At 32.1% G+C, this 17,955-nt stretch overlaps 1 protein-coding gene across 4 annotated transcripts in view; it reads left to right on the forward strand.

Moving 5' to 3' along the window:
* Nucleotides 1-17,955, forward strand: part of LOC145938074 (semaphorin-1A) — a 191,521-nt gene that overhangs the window by 8,466 nt on the left and 165,100 nt on the right. The window contains exon 1 of one of the 4 annotated variants that reach the window (XM_083041435.1): nucleotides 3,444-3,905. The exons of the other annotated variants lie outside the window; for them this stretch is intronic. The gene's annotated coding sequence lies outside the window, so the exon portion shown is untranslated. Of the gene's footprint in view, nucleotides 1-3,443; nucleotides 3,906-17,955 lie in introns of those variants that run through there. 4 annotated transcript variants of the gene reach the window in all.

Here is a 17,955-nt window from a genome sequence, read left to right on the forward strand (position 1 = left end):
ACATATATGTATACATATATTAATGTATAATATATTAATTAATCCGCGAGAAAGCGAGAAATTATCGCTTGCCAATAATCATAATCATTTTATTCTCGTAGTTTAATTGAAAAATCGTGGTTTGGGAGATGCATGTGATCCGCATGGCACGTGTATTTCACGATTTATCGACGGAATTTTCTGACCTAAATAATAATACACGCGGAATTAGTCTAAATCCGCGCGGAATCATCGAGCGATGACCAATAATCCAAAGTCGTTCGATTCTCAATCTAAAAAAATCGAAATTTATTTCACTCGCAAAACATCTCTCGTTTTATTGGTGAAACATCGCGTCTTACTGGCGTTTCGAATTTTCTTCTTTCTATCCTTTTCTTTCCTCATCGTGTCTCATTCTTTTTTATTCGAGTCCACGCGGACTCGAGCTCGAGCGACTTTTTCTTGCGTCTTTCTCTATTCCCTTTCTCCCATCTTTCTCGCGCTTAGCTTATCTCTTATTATTAGTCCTTATATGGTACGTGCACCGGCTCGGCCTCGGTTCTTCGATAGGTAAACAAAAAACTGAAACTAGATATGCCGACTACTTTTTTCACAATTTTCAATGGTTTTAGATATCGCACATCGCATCTCGAGGTTTGAAACTACATGTCGAACTGTCGACTTTCTTATCGCGGAGATTTTTGGCTTTTAGTTACTCGTACAAATTTCTTTCGTACATGTACTTATACAAGCGAATATATAATATATCGTCAGTGTAGTTTGGAGCATTTTCTACGAGTGTATTAGGAAATAAATGTATACACATCTTTTAATGTATGAAATCTTTTACTAAATCATCCGAAATGTTGCTCTTTTTTATAATATCAAATTTATAAAAATAATTGCTCGGAGTAGAAAAAGAGTAATGTCGATTTTTCGTCACTATTGAAACTATTGAACACACAATTCATTATTTCAATCCGTATACTTTTACGATAAATTTATATTACAAATGTTTTATAATTTATAATGTTTATTCGATCAATTTCTATGTCAATATGGAACTGTTATTGATAGCTTGATCGCACGCAGTTAGTTAACAAAAAGTTGATTTTAGAAACAAGATAAATAAAAAATAAAATTAAAACATATTTTTAATTGAAAATTTAACTTGCATACAAAACTGAACTATTTCGCATTATATTATACTTGCGCAGTAATTTTTTTAATTATGCGAACAGAAAAAATATTTAAGCAATTAAGCAACTATAGAAATAGCTCGATATGTGCGTAATCTCGCAATCCATCTATTACGAAACACAAACATTTTGTCCCTTTGTGACAGAACTCCTGTAGATATTCTTCTTGATATATGTATATATTCCGAAATTATATATTCCGAAAAGAAAAACAAATAGAATCGAAGGAATTTACTATAATGCGGCAGACTTACAGCGCCGTATACATTGATGTGTTGTGGGAAATTTTACTCTTTTTTTGCATAAAATTTTAAACATTTTTACATAGTGATAATAAAACGCTAATTCTTATTCTGCAGATATTTATATACTGTAGAACAAATGAATAAATTACTTAGCAGGTTTTTTATGTTGCAAATTACGAAAAACAAACGAAATATGAAAGCATTTGAGACCTCAGTATTGTTTTTAATATTCTTACGTTACTGCATTCCGTGTAGTAACCATCCTAAAAATATCGCTTTTATCAAGCTCATCTTCAAAGTTTTGCATCACGGTTTTGAACGAAATATTACCCTAAGAAGCAATTAGCGGAGGCGGGATTTTATTCCACAGGAAATTTAGATCAGATATGTTGTATTTATTGCGACTTTTGTACATATAGTTTGATAAATTTGGATGACAGCGATAATCCCTGGGAAAAGCATTATTTTTGGAATCGTAAATGCTTTTATACACTCGAAGGGTAAATTTTTATATTAACGTCATCACCTCCGATTTGCTTCAAAATTTACAGCTTCTTTTTGGTCTACAAAGATATATGATGTTTTTAAGCCGGGCAAACAATATGTTGTCTTTAGGAAAAAACGCCACTTGATGATTTTTCCCGAAATCGATGACGATTGACGTTAATGTAAAAATGTATCTCTAGACAAAACAATGAATTTTTATTTCTTTTTTTCTCTCTTAAATGAAAAACACATTGCAGATGAAAAAGCGAGAAAAAGCAGACAGTTCGGAACAGAGCTAAAGATATTTATAGAACGTTAAATATATAGAAGGAACACACAAACATACGAAGCAAACGCCGTCTTCTCTTTCTTGATTCGCGATTCTATATCTTGAATAATTCGTAAGAGCCTTGGATGAAAAATTTACATTTATTTAACGTCGTGTAATCCGTTTGTTATGGAAGTTTAATTATTGAAATATTGAAGAGATCTTATATATACAATATATAAAAGAAAGATGAAGGATAAAATCTTTCTTCTTATTCATTGTAAACATCTTCTCACTCAATGTAGGGTTTTCTTTTCTCGTCTATTTTTAAAAAAAATTATATATTTTATGTTTTTCTTGTGGCGAAAGAAATAAATCTGCTCGCTAAAATTGCCGCGCTTATCTCTTTTTTTATTAAAAAAAACTGAAGAAAGAGAGGAGATAATTTTTGTGAACAGATTGCAAGCAGATGAAAAATTGTAATCCGATTTCGAGTTTATACTACCAAATATGATTGTTACGACATGCATTATTTAATTTTCTATTAAACGTGAAACATTAATGTATATGTATATTGAAAACGAAAAGCATAAAAAATGTACAAGTTTATTGCTAATTATCACAATATACATGTATGTATATTCTGTGAAATGTCTTTTGGAATAGTTGAATCGATAAAACTTTTGGTGTTAAATCTTTATATATTAATTTTCATGTTTGTCGCAAGAAAGTAAAATCTTTTATTTCACAGGATACAGTGAATATTACATCAATTTGCAAGAAATAATAATCTCTTTAGATAAAAAAAATGCCATGAAAGAAACATCAAGAGTTCACAATTGTCTCGCACAGAATACAAAACTTGAACATATTCGAAGAATATAATAACTTTTTTCTTTTAATCTGTAGATAAACCTTCGAGAAACAAAAAATAGAGAAGCACGAAATGTTTGGTGTGTTTTCTGCTTTTATGGATTTCTATTCTTCTTAGAAAAGCACGCGCTTATCTAGTTTCAATTTTGGCCAAAAATGTGTTGGAAGCAATATTTTATGCAACATTATATTTCTAAATGGATTAGTAGTTATCGCGCTACCGCGTATTGTAAATAAAACGGCCGGTTTCGCTTTTCCGAGAATTCCCCCTCCCTCCGGCGCTGTCGCGCCTCGCACGCGTCTCTTCGTATTTTTCAACATACGCACAAGCTTATCGCGTTAGTATCGTCTCGAGTCTCGACCGTCGCGAGGGTTATTTTGAAAGTCGTTTCGCGATTCTCTCGTGTTTCGTTACTCGCGAAATATTCCCATTATCCGTGTATTGTATAATATTATTCAGAGTGTGATAAATCGATCGTCTAATAAATGTTGCAACGCGTTTGTTAATAACTTGTGATACAAATTATTATATAATATTCGCGTTTTATCGCATTTAAAGAATAAGAATTAACGCTCCAAAATAATATTTGCGTTGTGATAGAGTTGTAAGATTCGCGTAGTATAAATTGGAAATCTCGAAATTGGAATCTGAATCGGACATGAGAATCGGAGATGTCTTCGCGCTTGTTTCGCCTAGCCACAGTGTCTGTTGTGCGCGATTATTTGTGGTGTCAGGTGACGTTTGTGGTGCAGATATAATGGCGCGATCGAACATTGTAAACATTTTCGAACGGAACGGAAAGAAACGGAATCGGTTCATCGCGCCGTCATTAATGCTATGCTATGATTACTACGGTACGTAATTATATTACGATCAATATTTCATAATGGATTTCTAAACGGATTAAGAGCCGTAATCACGCTACTACTACGTATCGTAAAGAAAGCGGTCGGGTTCGCTTTCTTCCGAGAATTCTCCACCCATCCCCTCTCCGCGCTGCACTCACGGCGTCCTCGCATTTTTCAACACACGTTTATCGCTTCTTACTAGTACTGTCTCGACTGTCGCGGGAGTTGGTTGACTCGAAAACTTTTCTCGTGTGTGTTGTACGGGTGCGTTACTCACGCAAACTCTAATTTTATCAAGAGTGACGAGTCAATTATCTAATGAATTTTGCAACGCGTTTTATTAATAACTAATGCTCAAAATTTTCGCATTTTATATTCGATAGTGTTTCGCTTTTTTTTTTTTTCAATAAGAAATTAAGGCTCGAATAATTCACGTCGTGAAAGTCATTCGTGTAAACACGGAATAAAGTCGAAATCGAGCCACAATCTTCTAACGGAGTCGGAGTCGGACTGTAGTGTTTTAACGGAATTAAAAGTCGAAATGTTCAGTCGTCTCCGCGCTGTTGTTTTGCCTCGTCACAGTATTATGGCGCGCCGCCATTTGTGACAAACGTCAGAGCGTTTATGGTGCCAGGTGTAATCGAGTGCACGCGATCAAGTTTCGAAACAAATATTGAAAAAAAAAAAAAAAAAAAAAAAAGAGTTGCGCTTTCATTAATGTTACGATTGCTACAGTTATAATTATATTACGATCTTAAGATTCGTCTTATTAAATCCGAGTTAGGTCAGATTTTAAGTGAGAATAAATATCGTATGTGCAAGTGTATACATATAAAGCATGTGTGCCGAGTATTGGGAGTGCCGAGAAAAGTATCGGGCGATCATATACATAGATACACAGATATAGTATACACATACATATATCGATCGTGTCGCTATAGTGAAAATAGTTTTGTCGAGTTAACTACGCGGGATTCTGCGTAACTAAAAACATTAAAGTGAGTATTAATGAAATTAAATTATCAAGAATAAATATTGATGATATTGTTAAATAATATTTGGTAAATACTCATAGATGTCTTTTAAACAAAGATTTATCGTTTTATTTACGAGACACAAATTATTTTCTGCTTTAAAATTTATATGTAAAATTGCGTACACGCATATATAATTACCATTGCATGTTTAAACACGATATACAAAAAAAGAGAAGACAGCAACAATTTTTTCGAGTAAATTTTAAAATAAATACAAAATGTGTAAGTTTTAACAAATTATAAAGTGATCGCTGTATTTATTTTTTACTTAAAAAAGGAGTCAAGTTTATTTATTAATTAACATATAACTAGTGTACGAGAAAATATAAGTAAAAATAATAGGTATGTAATAAGTAACATATACGTGGATAAAAACAAAAAAATTGTTTATACTTTGACGAATACATATAAAAATTAAACTGTAGATGATATTGACATTTACATATGTTTGTTTATATCCATGTGAATACAATACGTAGCATATTCGGTTTATTTTGCAATTTGAGCAAAGAACTGTTTATATATGGCTAACTGTTTATAACATTCAAAACATTCGTTTGAAAATTTATTTTTTTTTTACGCAACGAAATTATAATTTATAATTTATATATATATATGCGCGCTGTGTTATTTGGTATTCAATGCTTTTATAAAAAAAGTGAATATTTCTAACGATAATTTTTTTTTATCTGAATTTAATCTGACACAAGTGTATACCTACATATAATTGAATTTTTCGATAAGTTATAAGTAACCTTTAAAAAAAAAAGAAAAAAAATACTTTCCAAAGATAGATCACATTTGATTTAAAGCGATCGTATATGTTATGCAAAATTAATAAAGCATATAACTGCGATAGCAATTAGTGCATTAGAGTTATTAGGTACTCTTATTACGTATTCTTGATACGCAGTCATCTGCTTTATCGTTTTGTCGATTTCACTCTCATCGACGAGGTTATTGCTCGCGTCATATTTCCACTTTCAAATCTGGGATCTCACATGCTTGAAATTCCAATGTCAGCACCCGAGCAAGACATCGATTTCTTTCTTTCACTTGATACTTTTGCGCGACACTATCTTTACTGATATATCTGATGACTGATGACTATTTCCGCCACATTTCTCTATTTATCTTTTATTTTCTTCTTTTGAGTTTGATTGAATTAGCACAAACGCTATCAAGATGCAGTACACGTTTATATTATATTAATAGGGTCAAGAGAGAAAAAATAGCGCGCGCGCGCGAAATAATATTGTGCAGGTTAATTTTACACACAAATTGAACAACATTTGATTTAAATTTTTACTTAAAAGTCAGTTATAATGTTAAAAATTGAAGAAGGATGCACTAAAGAAGTTGAAAAAATATTCTGTGGATTTTAAGATACTTTGTACGTTAATTTTTTAAAAATACGGGTCAACTATGATCTTTTAAAACTTTTTTCTCTGTAAATTAACATTAAAGTTTTTTTTTAATTTTATGTATTTATTATAGTTGAAAAGTAATTATAGTTAATATATTCATGTTTTTTCCCTTTTATATTCATCTTTATGTTAAGTGTTGAAAGAGAAAGAGAGAAAATTTGTTTGTATTTAAAAAGAAAATAAATTAAACACACTTTTGCAGGGGATTTCGAAATAACTATTGCATCTCAAAAATATTCCGTAGAATAATTTGTGTTTCAATGCCTAATCAGAGAGTGGATTAAAATCATTGTGCGCAAATTCAGCGCATAAGAGTTTATTTTTAGCAAGCAGATTGATATATGACACATATAAATCGTACTATTTAGCTTAAGAATGTATCCTTTTTTATCCTATTTATCCGTTTGTAGATACTTTAGTATTTTATCCCGATGCATTTCTATATAGATTCACGACATTGATATATTTTTTCTATTTTACTGTTTCTTATTCTTTCTTTCGTGGAGAGACAATTATGTAACACGTACGAAAGTATGAAATAATAATTTAAGCATGAATTTATTACGCGCCCGTGACTGAACGATTATAAGCAACGTACAGGTTGCTCGTACGTAATTGCGTGATGTATAGATGTATATAGGCGAGTATATGAAATTATGACGTACGCGGTGAACCGCATACCGCGTGCATGAAAGCTATAACGAGGTACGTGGCGCGCTTACATTTGCACAGGTATAGACATCCGGCGCTCGTTTTGCGACTTATGCGCGTGAGGAATGCAATTCACGTTTAATGATGAAAACATATTAAATATACAGCATGTCCTAGAGAAATTTACCTGTTATCTGTGTAGATTTTTTTCGTCAAAGAAACTTTAAATTGATTTTTCCTTCTTTTAATGGAAACATCTTTGAATTGAGAAATGTCAATAATACGAATAATGCAAGTTATAGATTATCGATGTTTTTTGAAAATCAAACGTATAAACATATGACAACATATAAATTTAAAGTAAATTTTATTTAAACAGATTTTTTCATTAAACGTTAGAGATATACCAGGTGTCCCATTTTAAAGGACCCACTCAAATATCTCATTGTCAGAAACACTGCGTTAAATCGAAAAATGTTTCCTACAAAAGTTGTAGGGTTTCGAGGGGGACATAACATAGTAATATTCATTTGACCTTGGGCGGCGTCTCCAAGGTTAGTGAAGGTTAACCTTAAGTGAAGGTGAGAATGAATTTTGAAGAAAATAAAAAAATGCTTTAGATAAAAGTTGTTCAAATTAATTAGTAGAAAAAAATGTTATAATAAAAAATATGGGTTTCCATTTAAAAAATTTATTCTCACCTTCACTTGACCTTGGAGACGCCGCCCAAGGTCATATGAATATTACTATGTTATGTCCCCCTCGAAACCCTACAACTTTTGTAGGGAAACATTTTTTGATTTAACGCAGTGTTTCTGAGATATTTGAGTGGGTCCTTTAAAATGGGACACCCGGTATAAATGAGATGAATACATAACGAATATATAAATTTTAAATTGGACTTTTGGAACAGATTTATGTGATCTCTCTCTCTTTCTCTCCGATGATTATGCGAAGTATGTAATGTATAATATATACATATCAACCACAAGATATATATATTATGCAGGATATTTGTGTCCCCAGAGAGTCGGTTGAAATTAGTACGTTAACAGCGATTAATTTTAATTGTCATCTATTAAAATAAATTACTGAATTTCTCCACATTGTTTTAAACGCATTCCTATATACATATAAGTAATCACGAACTAGCTATTTGTGGAATGAAGTGCGCTTGATAAAATGTAAGCCGTATATAAAACATGCCGTTTTTGTCACGTTAGTCTCTAATAATTGGTTTTATTTAGTCCTTTGAAATCGATTTCAATTTATCCAATGACTTTGTCGAGATAAACATAATTCTTCAGCTATGGCTGAAAATGTATTTTTAGAAAATTAAGATGAAATATAAAGGACGAAATTATTTTTCGATAATTTTTCATGCAAACTTTGCTTTAACAGACTTTTCAAGCTTTATTAGCTTTTATTCTCGGGAATCGTTATTGTGATTTAATTATATAAATGTTGGATAGTCGCGATAAAAAATGTCTCCTTTTCGTCCAGAAAAAAATTCAAATTGCTAGAAAGAAATTTTTATTAAAAAGTAATTTTAAATATCTTGTATATACATATATGTATAATGTACATATGTGTGAGACATACATATACAGGTTTTTTTATTTATCCGATACGTGTAATTAAAAATAGGCATACACACACACACACACACACACACACAAATAAACAGATTAAAATATTGCGTAGTCACATTCTTGAAAAATTGAAAAATTAAAATTTCGTTCAACTTGTCACGGTTTAATGCTGCATAATGCTGCTATGGGACACTATATGGATACCAAGAAGGTTTTAAATGTGCGCAGAAAAATCATCGTCGACTTTCACATTGCTTTATTACGTGTAATTGGCTATTGCATTCGTTCTATCGAGTTTCACGACACTGGGCATGTGAATGGGACTTGCGTAAATCTCTTACGCAAGCTTTGAGTCCTCCCTTGAATTTTATTTCGTTCCCGCGTTTTATTTTCGATTATGTATAGATATATTCCGAGATGCTGGTGTGTAAGATATATTTAGGGATATACGGACAAGATTAAATGTAAATTATGTGTATGTATAAAAAAAGACATACAATAAATAGAATCTACATGATTGCCAAGAAATAAATTATGGATAATTGAAAGAATTAATTGCAAGAACACAATGTAATTTTCTTCTAATTTTATGTTTCCTGTGATAACTCGGATAATTAATAAAAGTCTCGATAAAAGTAATCAACATTGTATGAAGAAAAATTGATTAAAAAGAAAAACTACTCATTACACACGCGCACACACATTTATATCAAGTTGACTATAATTCAAGTTGACTTTGTTCAAGTTAGCTAGATAGGAGTTATTATTCTAAAGGAGAGAAGAGGGGAAGGGGCATTTGTGTAACTTGTAACAAACGCGGAGATATTGTTATAGCTGTAATCCGGAAAGTACGCACAAGTACCTGATATCGCCGCGCTTGATATTTCAGCGACCATTTATCTGCGCGCGCTTATAGCCATCAGCGAATCAGTGCGAGAATACCAGTATCTAAGTAAAAGAAAACTAGGTCTAACCAGGCGCTACCAGCTATATGCACGCGACTATGTCGAACGTTAAACTTTTCCTCCAACCACCTTGCAGCCGGCAACTCTCTCGCATTCCAACAGGTGCGAAACGCGTCACTGCACTTTGGCAGAGGGAAGACGCGCTTTTATCGCGTAGAATGCAGGCGCGCATAGGTTGCACGATGAGAATATTTATGTACGAACCTGTGTGCCTGTGTGCGCTGTATATACACGTGTGTACGGACGAAGGAAGGACGAGGAGAATAGTCTACGGGGTAGGGTGTGCCGCCACAAATCCCTTCCTTTGTATCCGCCGGCACGGAAAATTCGTGGTTGAGAGTCGCTAATCCCCCAAGCCGTTGCTCGTAAACGAACTCGTTTCAACATCTTGTGCGTGCTGAAAGAACGGGAAATAACCGTGCGCGATGTGCATTTTTCATGAGCACGTTACGCACCTCGTATACAAGGACAGTTTAACGTTAAAGAGAGAGAGAGAGAGGGGTCGATCCTATTCATATACGTTCTAAATCGAATCTAATCAAAACGAAAGGAAAAATTTGAGCGCGACGCTAATAAGACGATACAATCTTATCGATTGTATTTTCTTATTACAAAACTATGCACTTTACATATACTCGTATCAGAATTCTGATCCTTTCTTTTGATGGAATATCAAAAAGCTTCTTTAATTTCTCTTTTTTTTTTCAAGTTATTTTAGAATTTTAATTTTAAAGAAGTATAATATTTCTGAATTTTTTTTCATATTTTCTATATATTATTCTCAAGTACGGTTATTATATATTATTCGCGAAAACTGGGCAAATTTGATATATTTTAGTTTTATACAACTTTGAACTTATTAAATAACTTATTTGAGAAATGTCAATTAATAATATGTTTATTAATTTTGAAAATTTACGTTGTCTGAACGTGTACAATTTTTTTGACAACATATATTGTACGAGCATATTTTTTATGCATAATTAAGTTAATTGATGTAATGTACGTTTATTATTACATAAATGTGTCATATATATTTTTGACAAAATATAACTCGTTTGCTTTTTCACGTGCGCGCGCGCGCGCGCACCTGTATGGAGACATTTGTATAATAATTAAATTTTGAATTCATATAATATTCAGTTTCATTTAGCTTTCATTAGCTTTATTTTCAGAAATATACGTCATCATATACATATATAGAATATTTTTCAGTTTATTGTCAAAGAAATTACTACACATTAGACATTTCAAAGACTATTTATGCGCCAGTTTCGTGTAAACATCCACGTTTAAAACATTTAGTTGTATGCAAGTGTTGATTTTCATTTGAAAGCAGGATATGTGCATAATTATTGTCATAATTTCTACGCTAGTATCAATGTTTGAAAGCACATATTTCTTAAACTGCATAGTTTAGTTTTTTATATGCAGCTAAAAAGCAATTAGAGAGATATGCATCTTCTGTAGCTGCATAACAGGAAAATAAGTAAATATCTTTTTTTATATAATTTTTTATATCAAGGCATGTAAATAATTTGTAAATGGTTGTAGCTTATAATGATAATGTAAAACTTGCAGTTGACAATCTTTTCATTCTAATTCAAAGACATATTGATTTTAACAATAATTTATTTATTCAACTTGTTATTTCAACTTGCACGAGATAAAAAATGAAACATCTCGGAATTTTAATTTCTCGGAACGCAATTAACTATATATATATATATATATTAATATAATAAATGGAAAAAGTAATTGCAATATAAAGAAAATAGTGGCAACAAATTATTGAAATAAAGTTGAACATTTATTGAAACATTTATTAAAAGAGAAAAATACTGCTTCTTTTCTCAATTGCTACATGCACTACTTATAATAACAATAATATATGATAATGACAATAATATAAATTATTGTTTTCGATAATTCTATAATATATAAAATATTCAAGAAAGTGCACCTATTTTTGAGAGTATTCAATATATTATACACACGATAAAAATCTAAAAATTTTTTTAAAAATAAGTGCAAGAAAATTACTCGTTACCGAATTATAACGGAATTCAGTAACATTTATCTCGCAAGGTATTGGAAATAAGATAGTGTGTCATTAGATGTATGCAATATCTATTTCTATCTTTATTTTATATTTATCTTATCTTTGTATTATTTTAGATTTGTAATAATTCATTGTATATTTGATAGAAATAAGAAAACTTACATTCAATATCTTTTTTGGTAAATATGTATAGTTAGTGTTGTACAAAAAAAAAAAAAAAAAATATATATATACATATACATATATATAAAGATACTTTTTAAATCTATATTTATATTTTAAATTATTTTTAATAATTCCGAGCGCATGCACTTGAGATATTATCTTATTTTCAATAACTTTTATTTAATATAATGAATTGGTCGATTTGGTCATTGCTTATGCTGCTATAGATGTTGAATTTATGTCACATAAAATTAAATCTCGAGTGCGCGCGTGCGCGTGTGTGTGAGAGATACCTTTGGCCCTGTCTTTAAATATTCTGTACATTGACGAGCAAGGTCTTTTGGTTGTGATGTTTGAGCACAAATGTTGTATTTCGAATGTAATGTGGTGAACGGGCCACCGATGTAAGAACTCGCTATGTTTATGCTACGGACTGTACATGAGCGAATGGTTAGCCTTGAAGTCGACTACATTCAGGATTGCTCGATGCTTTGCACTGTCTCTCGTCCAATCGAATTCACGTTGTGTAACATGGACAGCCACTATGCTCTTTCACCCTGCATGCTTATTTTATCGAATTTTAAAATTTATTTAATTTGTATTGTTTTATATATACTATATGCAAATGCTTGAAAATTTGATTTTTAATAATTAATATTTTCTACATTCATTGAGTTAAATTAGATTGTCTATATCAATGTACACGAGTAAGTTGTACTAATCTCGGGAAAGTTTCCTCAAACGCCGCGATAAAGTTAGATATACGCCGATTATTACTTCGATCATCTACTTTAACATGTTTACATCAGCGAGACTTCTCTGAGTTTACAATATACTTATTCGGATTTGATGTTTGTATTACATGGCTAAAACACGCGACGCAAATTTTTGTGTCGGCGCTAAATTGAATTTGTTATAAAATGCAATAAACAATATACTATCCAATGTTTAAGGTTTATTATATGATATTCACTTTCGATGCATTTTCATTGCGGATCGTAACAAACATATGTACATACATCATGAGATCACGGTAGATCTTGCATTCTCAGCATTTTTGAAATATTATTAAATGATGTTATTCTCTTGTGTTTTAATTTTAATGACATTTTAATGAAATATTTTCTATAAAATCAGATTTCGTCATTTTCGAGATTTGGCGTTTTAAATTTGCTTTGTTGTTTAGAAACGGAAACATGCGCTATTTATTCTTTCCAGATTTTTGATGCGCGATATTAGATAAAAAAAATTAATTTAGAAAACTTTGCATCTCTGTTGCACGCATCTCTCTCTCCCTTTTTACATTAATATTATATAAATATTATCGAGCTATTATCTCCCAGTTAAAGTCTATATCTTATTGAAAATTCATCATTTTATCACGTCTTTCCACTCGATTAAGCGCTTCTATAAATCACGCTATATACTTTATACTCTGTTAACTTTGATTGTGAGTTTGGAAGACCATTTTCAGAGGCAATCATTCCTTTTGTGGTAACATTAAAAGTTTAATTTTAATAGGATGACACACAACACATATATGGAAGCATCGTTCCGTGATTTTGCTCCGTGGCTGCGATTGTTACGAGAAAAAAAAATCTCACGAAACGACAGGCGGATTAGACGAAGCGTGGTGATTAAGCGACTGTTCGCGCGCGCGCAAAAGAGAGAGAGAGAGAGAGAGAGAGAGAGAGAGAGAGAGAGAGAGAGAGAGAGAGAGAGAGAGAGAGAGAGAGAGAGAGAGAGAGAGAGAGAGAGAGAGAGAGAGAGAGAGAGAGAGAGAGAAAATTGCAAGCGTGAACTCGTGGATAAAAGAAGATGAGAACGAAGAGGGGGAGAACCGTTAGACGTACTTGCGGTCGCTATACGGTCGTTTCCGGTCTTTTAACCGCGGGTCGCTGCTTCGAGAGATATGCTCTTCGCGCTCTGACGAGACTACAAGTGTGTACCCGCGCTCGTGTAAACGATCCGACGTATCGACGTGCTTATGCGTCCAATAAAAGTCAGGTTAGATTAAGTCAGATTATTGGTAATGGCTCGAAATCGATGATGGAAGATATCGGAGAGATAACACAGATGTGTACTGGGGTAAAGTGCTTAAAGTGCTTCTGAACGGGATAAAATGACATGAAGTGACGATTCAATCTCGCTTGAAGATTTGATCTTTTAGCGTAAGCAAATTGTTTTCGATCTTTGATTTGATATCTTCTCGTTTTCGAAATTTTTGTTTCCAAAACAAAAGTCAAGTTTGGGAAAAGAGATAAAAATATAATAAATATAAATTTAATATTTTTATCTTTATAAGTTATACTTTTTTTTTTAAATCAGAAGCGGTCTTATAGATGCATAAGTATGTGTGTAATGTAGTAGTTTCAACAAGTTTCGGGCTTTTAAAATTCCTATAACTGATGGAAATCGATGTATGTACTACACATATGTCTCGTGTATGTCACATTCTATATCACGCATTTTATTCAGAATTATTGCCAGATAAAAAAAATATTAGTTTAAATGACTAATTTTAAAAAATCCTTAAATTCTCTATATACTATTATTATTAGCCAAAGTTCGGCAATTTATAATCCGGTAATTTTTAAACTTAAGTTGGCAGAGTGCAACGCGAATAAGATATACTCGTTACATATTACAATACTATAATCTAAACTCATCAGTTTAAAATATACGAATTTACAAAATGATGGAAATCTGCCATATACGTTACGGTGTCGTTAATCATATACCTCCCACATCCCGTTTAAGTTCCTCCGTACAGTTCTTCGATTCTTGTTTTATATACATATATATAATTTAAGATGCATATTTAACTTGAAACGAAAAATAAGACTTGTAATGAGTTTGATAGTCAAATCGTTTTGACGTAATTATATAATCGTTGATAGACTTTTTTTTTCTTTGAAGAACAATTTCAACTTTTCTGCAGCATTTCTTTCATCTTTTCTCACTTTTACTCATGTATGCTCTTATTTCTCTTTTAGCAACTGGCTTTAAAAAAAAAATCTTTTATCTCTACCCGTTTATATAATAAAACATGTGTATACATAGAATGTTTTAAAATTTTGCTGTTTATTCTTTAATTCTTGAATATATATGAATATATATGAATATAAAGAAGATGAGTCACTATATTAATGGCATAATAATTGAGAATAAAATTTGTTTGAATAAAAACATTTTAATGTGTCGGGAGAAGAGAAATAATCTAATGTATAAATAGTCCAAAATTAGAAGACAATTGAACGAAAATTTGGAATTTACTTTATGTGAGCGAAGATTAAGAGGATTAATACCGTGAATATATTTTTGAACCATTTTCCGTGATTAAATTATTTCGCAGTACAAATTTAAAGATTATGATTAATATGTATAATATCATATATTAAAGGATTCTAATAGATTAAATTTTAGTAACGAAATCTTCTTTTCAATTAATTTTACATGAACATTTAATGTTAATAGATTAATTTAATTTAGAACTCAATTATCAAGATTTAAATGAATGCGTCACCGAGAAATCAGCTATAAGCGAAAGTAATGTCGAATTCGTTGCAGGCCTTCTATCGACACGTTCCGCTTTTTATATAAGATGTACTCTGTACATACATACATACATAGGTACATAGGTATACTTTGTACACAGAATGCCAGCTGGCAGTGCTACCCTCAATTCTATGCACACTCGTTCGGCTCTCCCTAAAGTGAGCCGAGCCCTCTATCCAGCATGTCGCGTTGGCCTAATAATAATAATAATAATAGCGATGCCCTCCGTTCGCGTTCATTCTCTTTCTTCTCCATTCTCTTTTTCCTCCTTCTGCTCTTTTGCCCTTAGTTTTTCTCTCATTCCCTCGCTTTAACAGCTATATATGCGTATCGTGCTGCAAGTACGACCGCATATGTAAAATGTCGTGCACTGAAAAATGGCTTGCGTGCGTGTTCACTCGTAATACTTGTGAATGCGCATATATGTGTGAATCTCTCTCTTTCTCTCTCTCCCCCTTTCACCCTTTCTCCCTTCTTCTCTCACTTCACTTTTACCTTCAACGAAACTTTGAGGTCAGACGCAAAGATAGTCTCTTATATGTATCGTACATATCTCTTTTAACTCGTACGTAAATAAATAATGATACATCTCGAGACCAATATTGATTATTTCAAATTTCTATTTTTATAAAAATAAATATTTACGAATATAATATAATACATTAATTAGATAATAATAATTACAAACAATTCAGATCTATATATTGATACATTTTAATATTGATCATAATGATTATCAATTAATCATAATATACATATAAGGGGTTAATCAAACTTGGTTGTCGTTTGTATCGATTTATTCTATTTGATTATTGGTTTTGCGTGAAACCGTGTTCGTGTTGAAAGTTGCTTTACAGCAGACAATATGTCATCGATACGATGCAACTTTTTTCTCCTTCGAATATTCGATTTGCTCCGATGCAACCTCGAGCGATCATGCACCCTCGAGCGTGCATCGGTTTAAATTCAGCTGGCGGGAAGGAGCGAGTCCCGCATGTGATCTACGTATAGGGCGTAGGGTAACGCACACAGCTATGGAAGGGTATGTGGGGGAGAGAGAGGACGTGCGCAAGATACGGTTTCGTCCGACCGTATGAATATTCAGAGCTCGCCTTCGCGGCGATGAAAATTCGATTGCCCCGTAGCTACGGTGATCCTGACATGTAACGCGAGGACGACGACGACGATCGTCTCCTGCAACATCGTTTTCACGCATTCCGCTCTGTACTAACTAAATATCGTGCACTATCGGTAGGTTGACGATAATCGCTCGTGAGTATAAGGAATCAGACGGTTCTCGTCTATATCATATACGTACAGACATGGATACGACGATAGTATTTTCTGACGATTAGTAGATAGTGTCACAAATTTTTAACGCGACATAGAGATAACGGGACCCTATCCAGAGTGTCCACTTTTTGAAGAGATAAATCATGTGCCATACATTTTTCTATAATATATATATATCGTTAGATATGAAATAGGGAAAAAGAAAAGCGAGATAGTACATTTCCCCCCCCCCCCCCACTATTTTGTAATAGATAATCGGCTCATTTAATTTATAAAATGAGAAAAGAATAAATGTTTCAACGTTTTTTCAAATAAACTTTTGAAACAAATTGTTGAGGTGTATACAATGCAATTCACGCAATTCAAATAAAACATATCATAGAGACGTTATATTTTATAACAATTTAAGTATGTAACTTATATCACATATGATATCATATATTATAGTTACACGCATAACCATGTGTTTACATTTGCACTGCGAGTAGTCGTACATTGTAACGACTGCATTTTACGCGACACGTATCTGCAACTTGTGCAAACATGTAATGAATTCATCAAGCCCGACCAAAAAGTTTATTTTGTGACCTTATTTTAGAAAATTTAATAATAATATTAGTTAAAAAATAGTGCAATTATAGTCTTTATTTTTTTGCAGAAAACATTTGCAATGTTCTTTTTATTGATCCAAGAACAAAGTTCTAAGATAATGATGCTCTTTCTACATTTTTAATTAAAAAAACATTTTTTTTACTCAGCTCGTAATTTCTTGTTCTATGGGCACAAAGTTGTGTAATCAAATTAAAATACAATATTATAGATATTTAATGCATGATGGAAGACAGAAAGAGAGCGGAAACGAGAGACTTGGGTTAGATGACAGTAAAGACACGAGATCTCGAGTTTTTTTTCCCATTGTAAAGAAATATACTAATGTAGGATAGAATCGCATCGCTCTTTCGCGGAAATGCAGAAATTCGATCGTTTTACCGATGCGCTTCCATAGGGGTTCAATCGTCTTATCGTTGGATCGATCGTCATATCGTTTGAAAGTTTGTCTGTTACATGAATTGACTAACAATATAAGCTTTTATATTTTATATCTATTTGTTTATATTTGTTTTTAAGTATAAAAAAAAACAATCAAATATTTTACACAAATTATAATTAAAGATAATGACTTCTTCCTTGTTCATCAATCTCGTTGGCGTGTGCGTTTTAATAGAAACAGAAAAATTTAAGAATAAAACAAACAAATTGTCTTTGTCTTTTAAAATGCACATATATGTATATTATATTCTAAATA

Source organism: Prenolepis imparis, unplaced genomic scaffold, assembly GCF_030444845.1.
Source record: "Prenolepis imparis isolate NDT839.2.m4 unplaced genomic scaffold, iyPreImpa1.0 SCAF_7, whole genome shotgun sequence".
Lineage (NCBI taxonomy): Eukaryota > Metazoa > Arthropoda > Insecta > Hymenoptera > Formicidae > Prenolepis > Prenolepis imparis.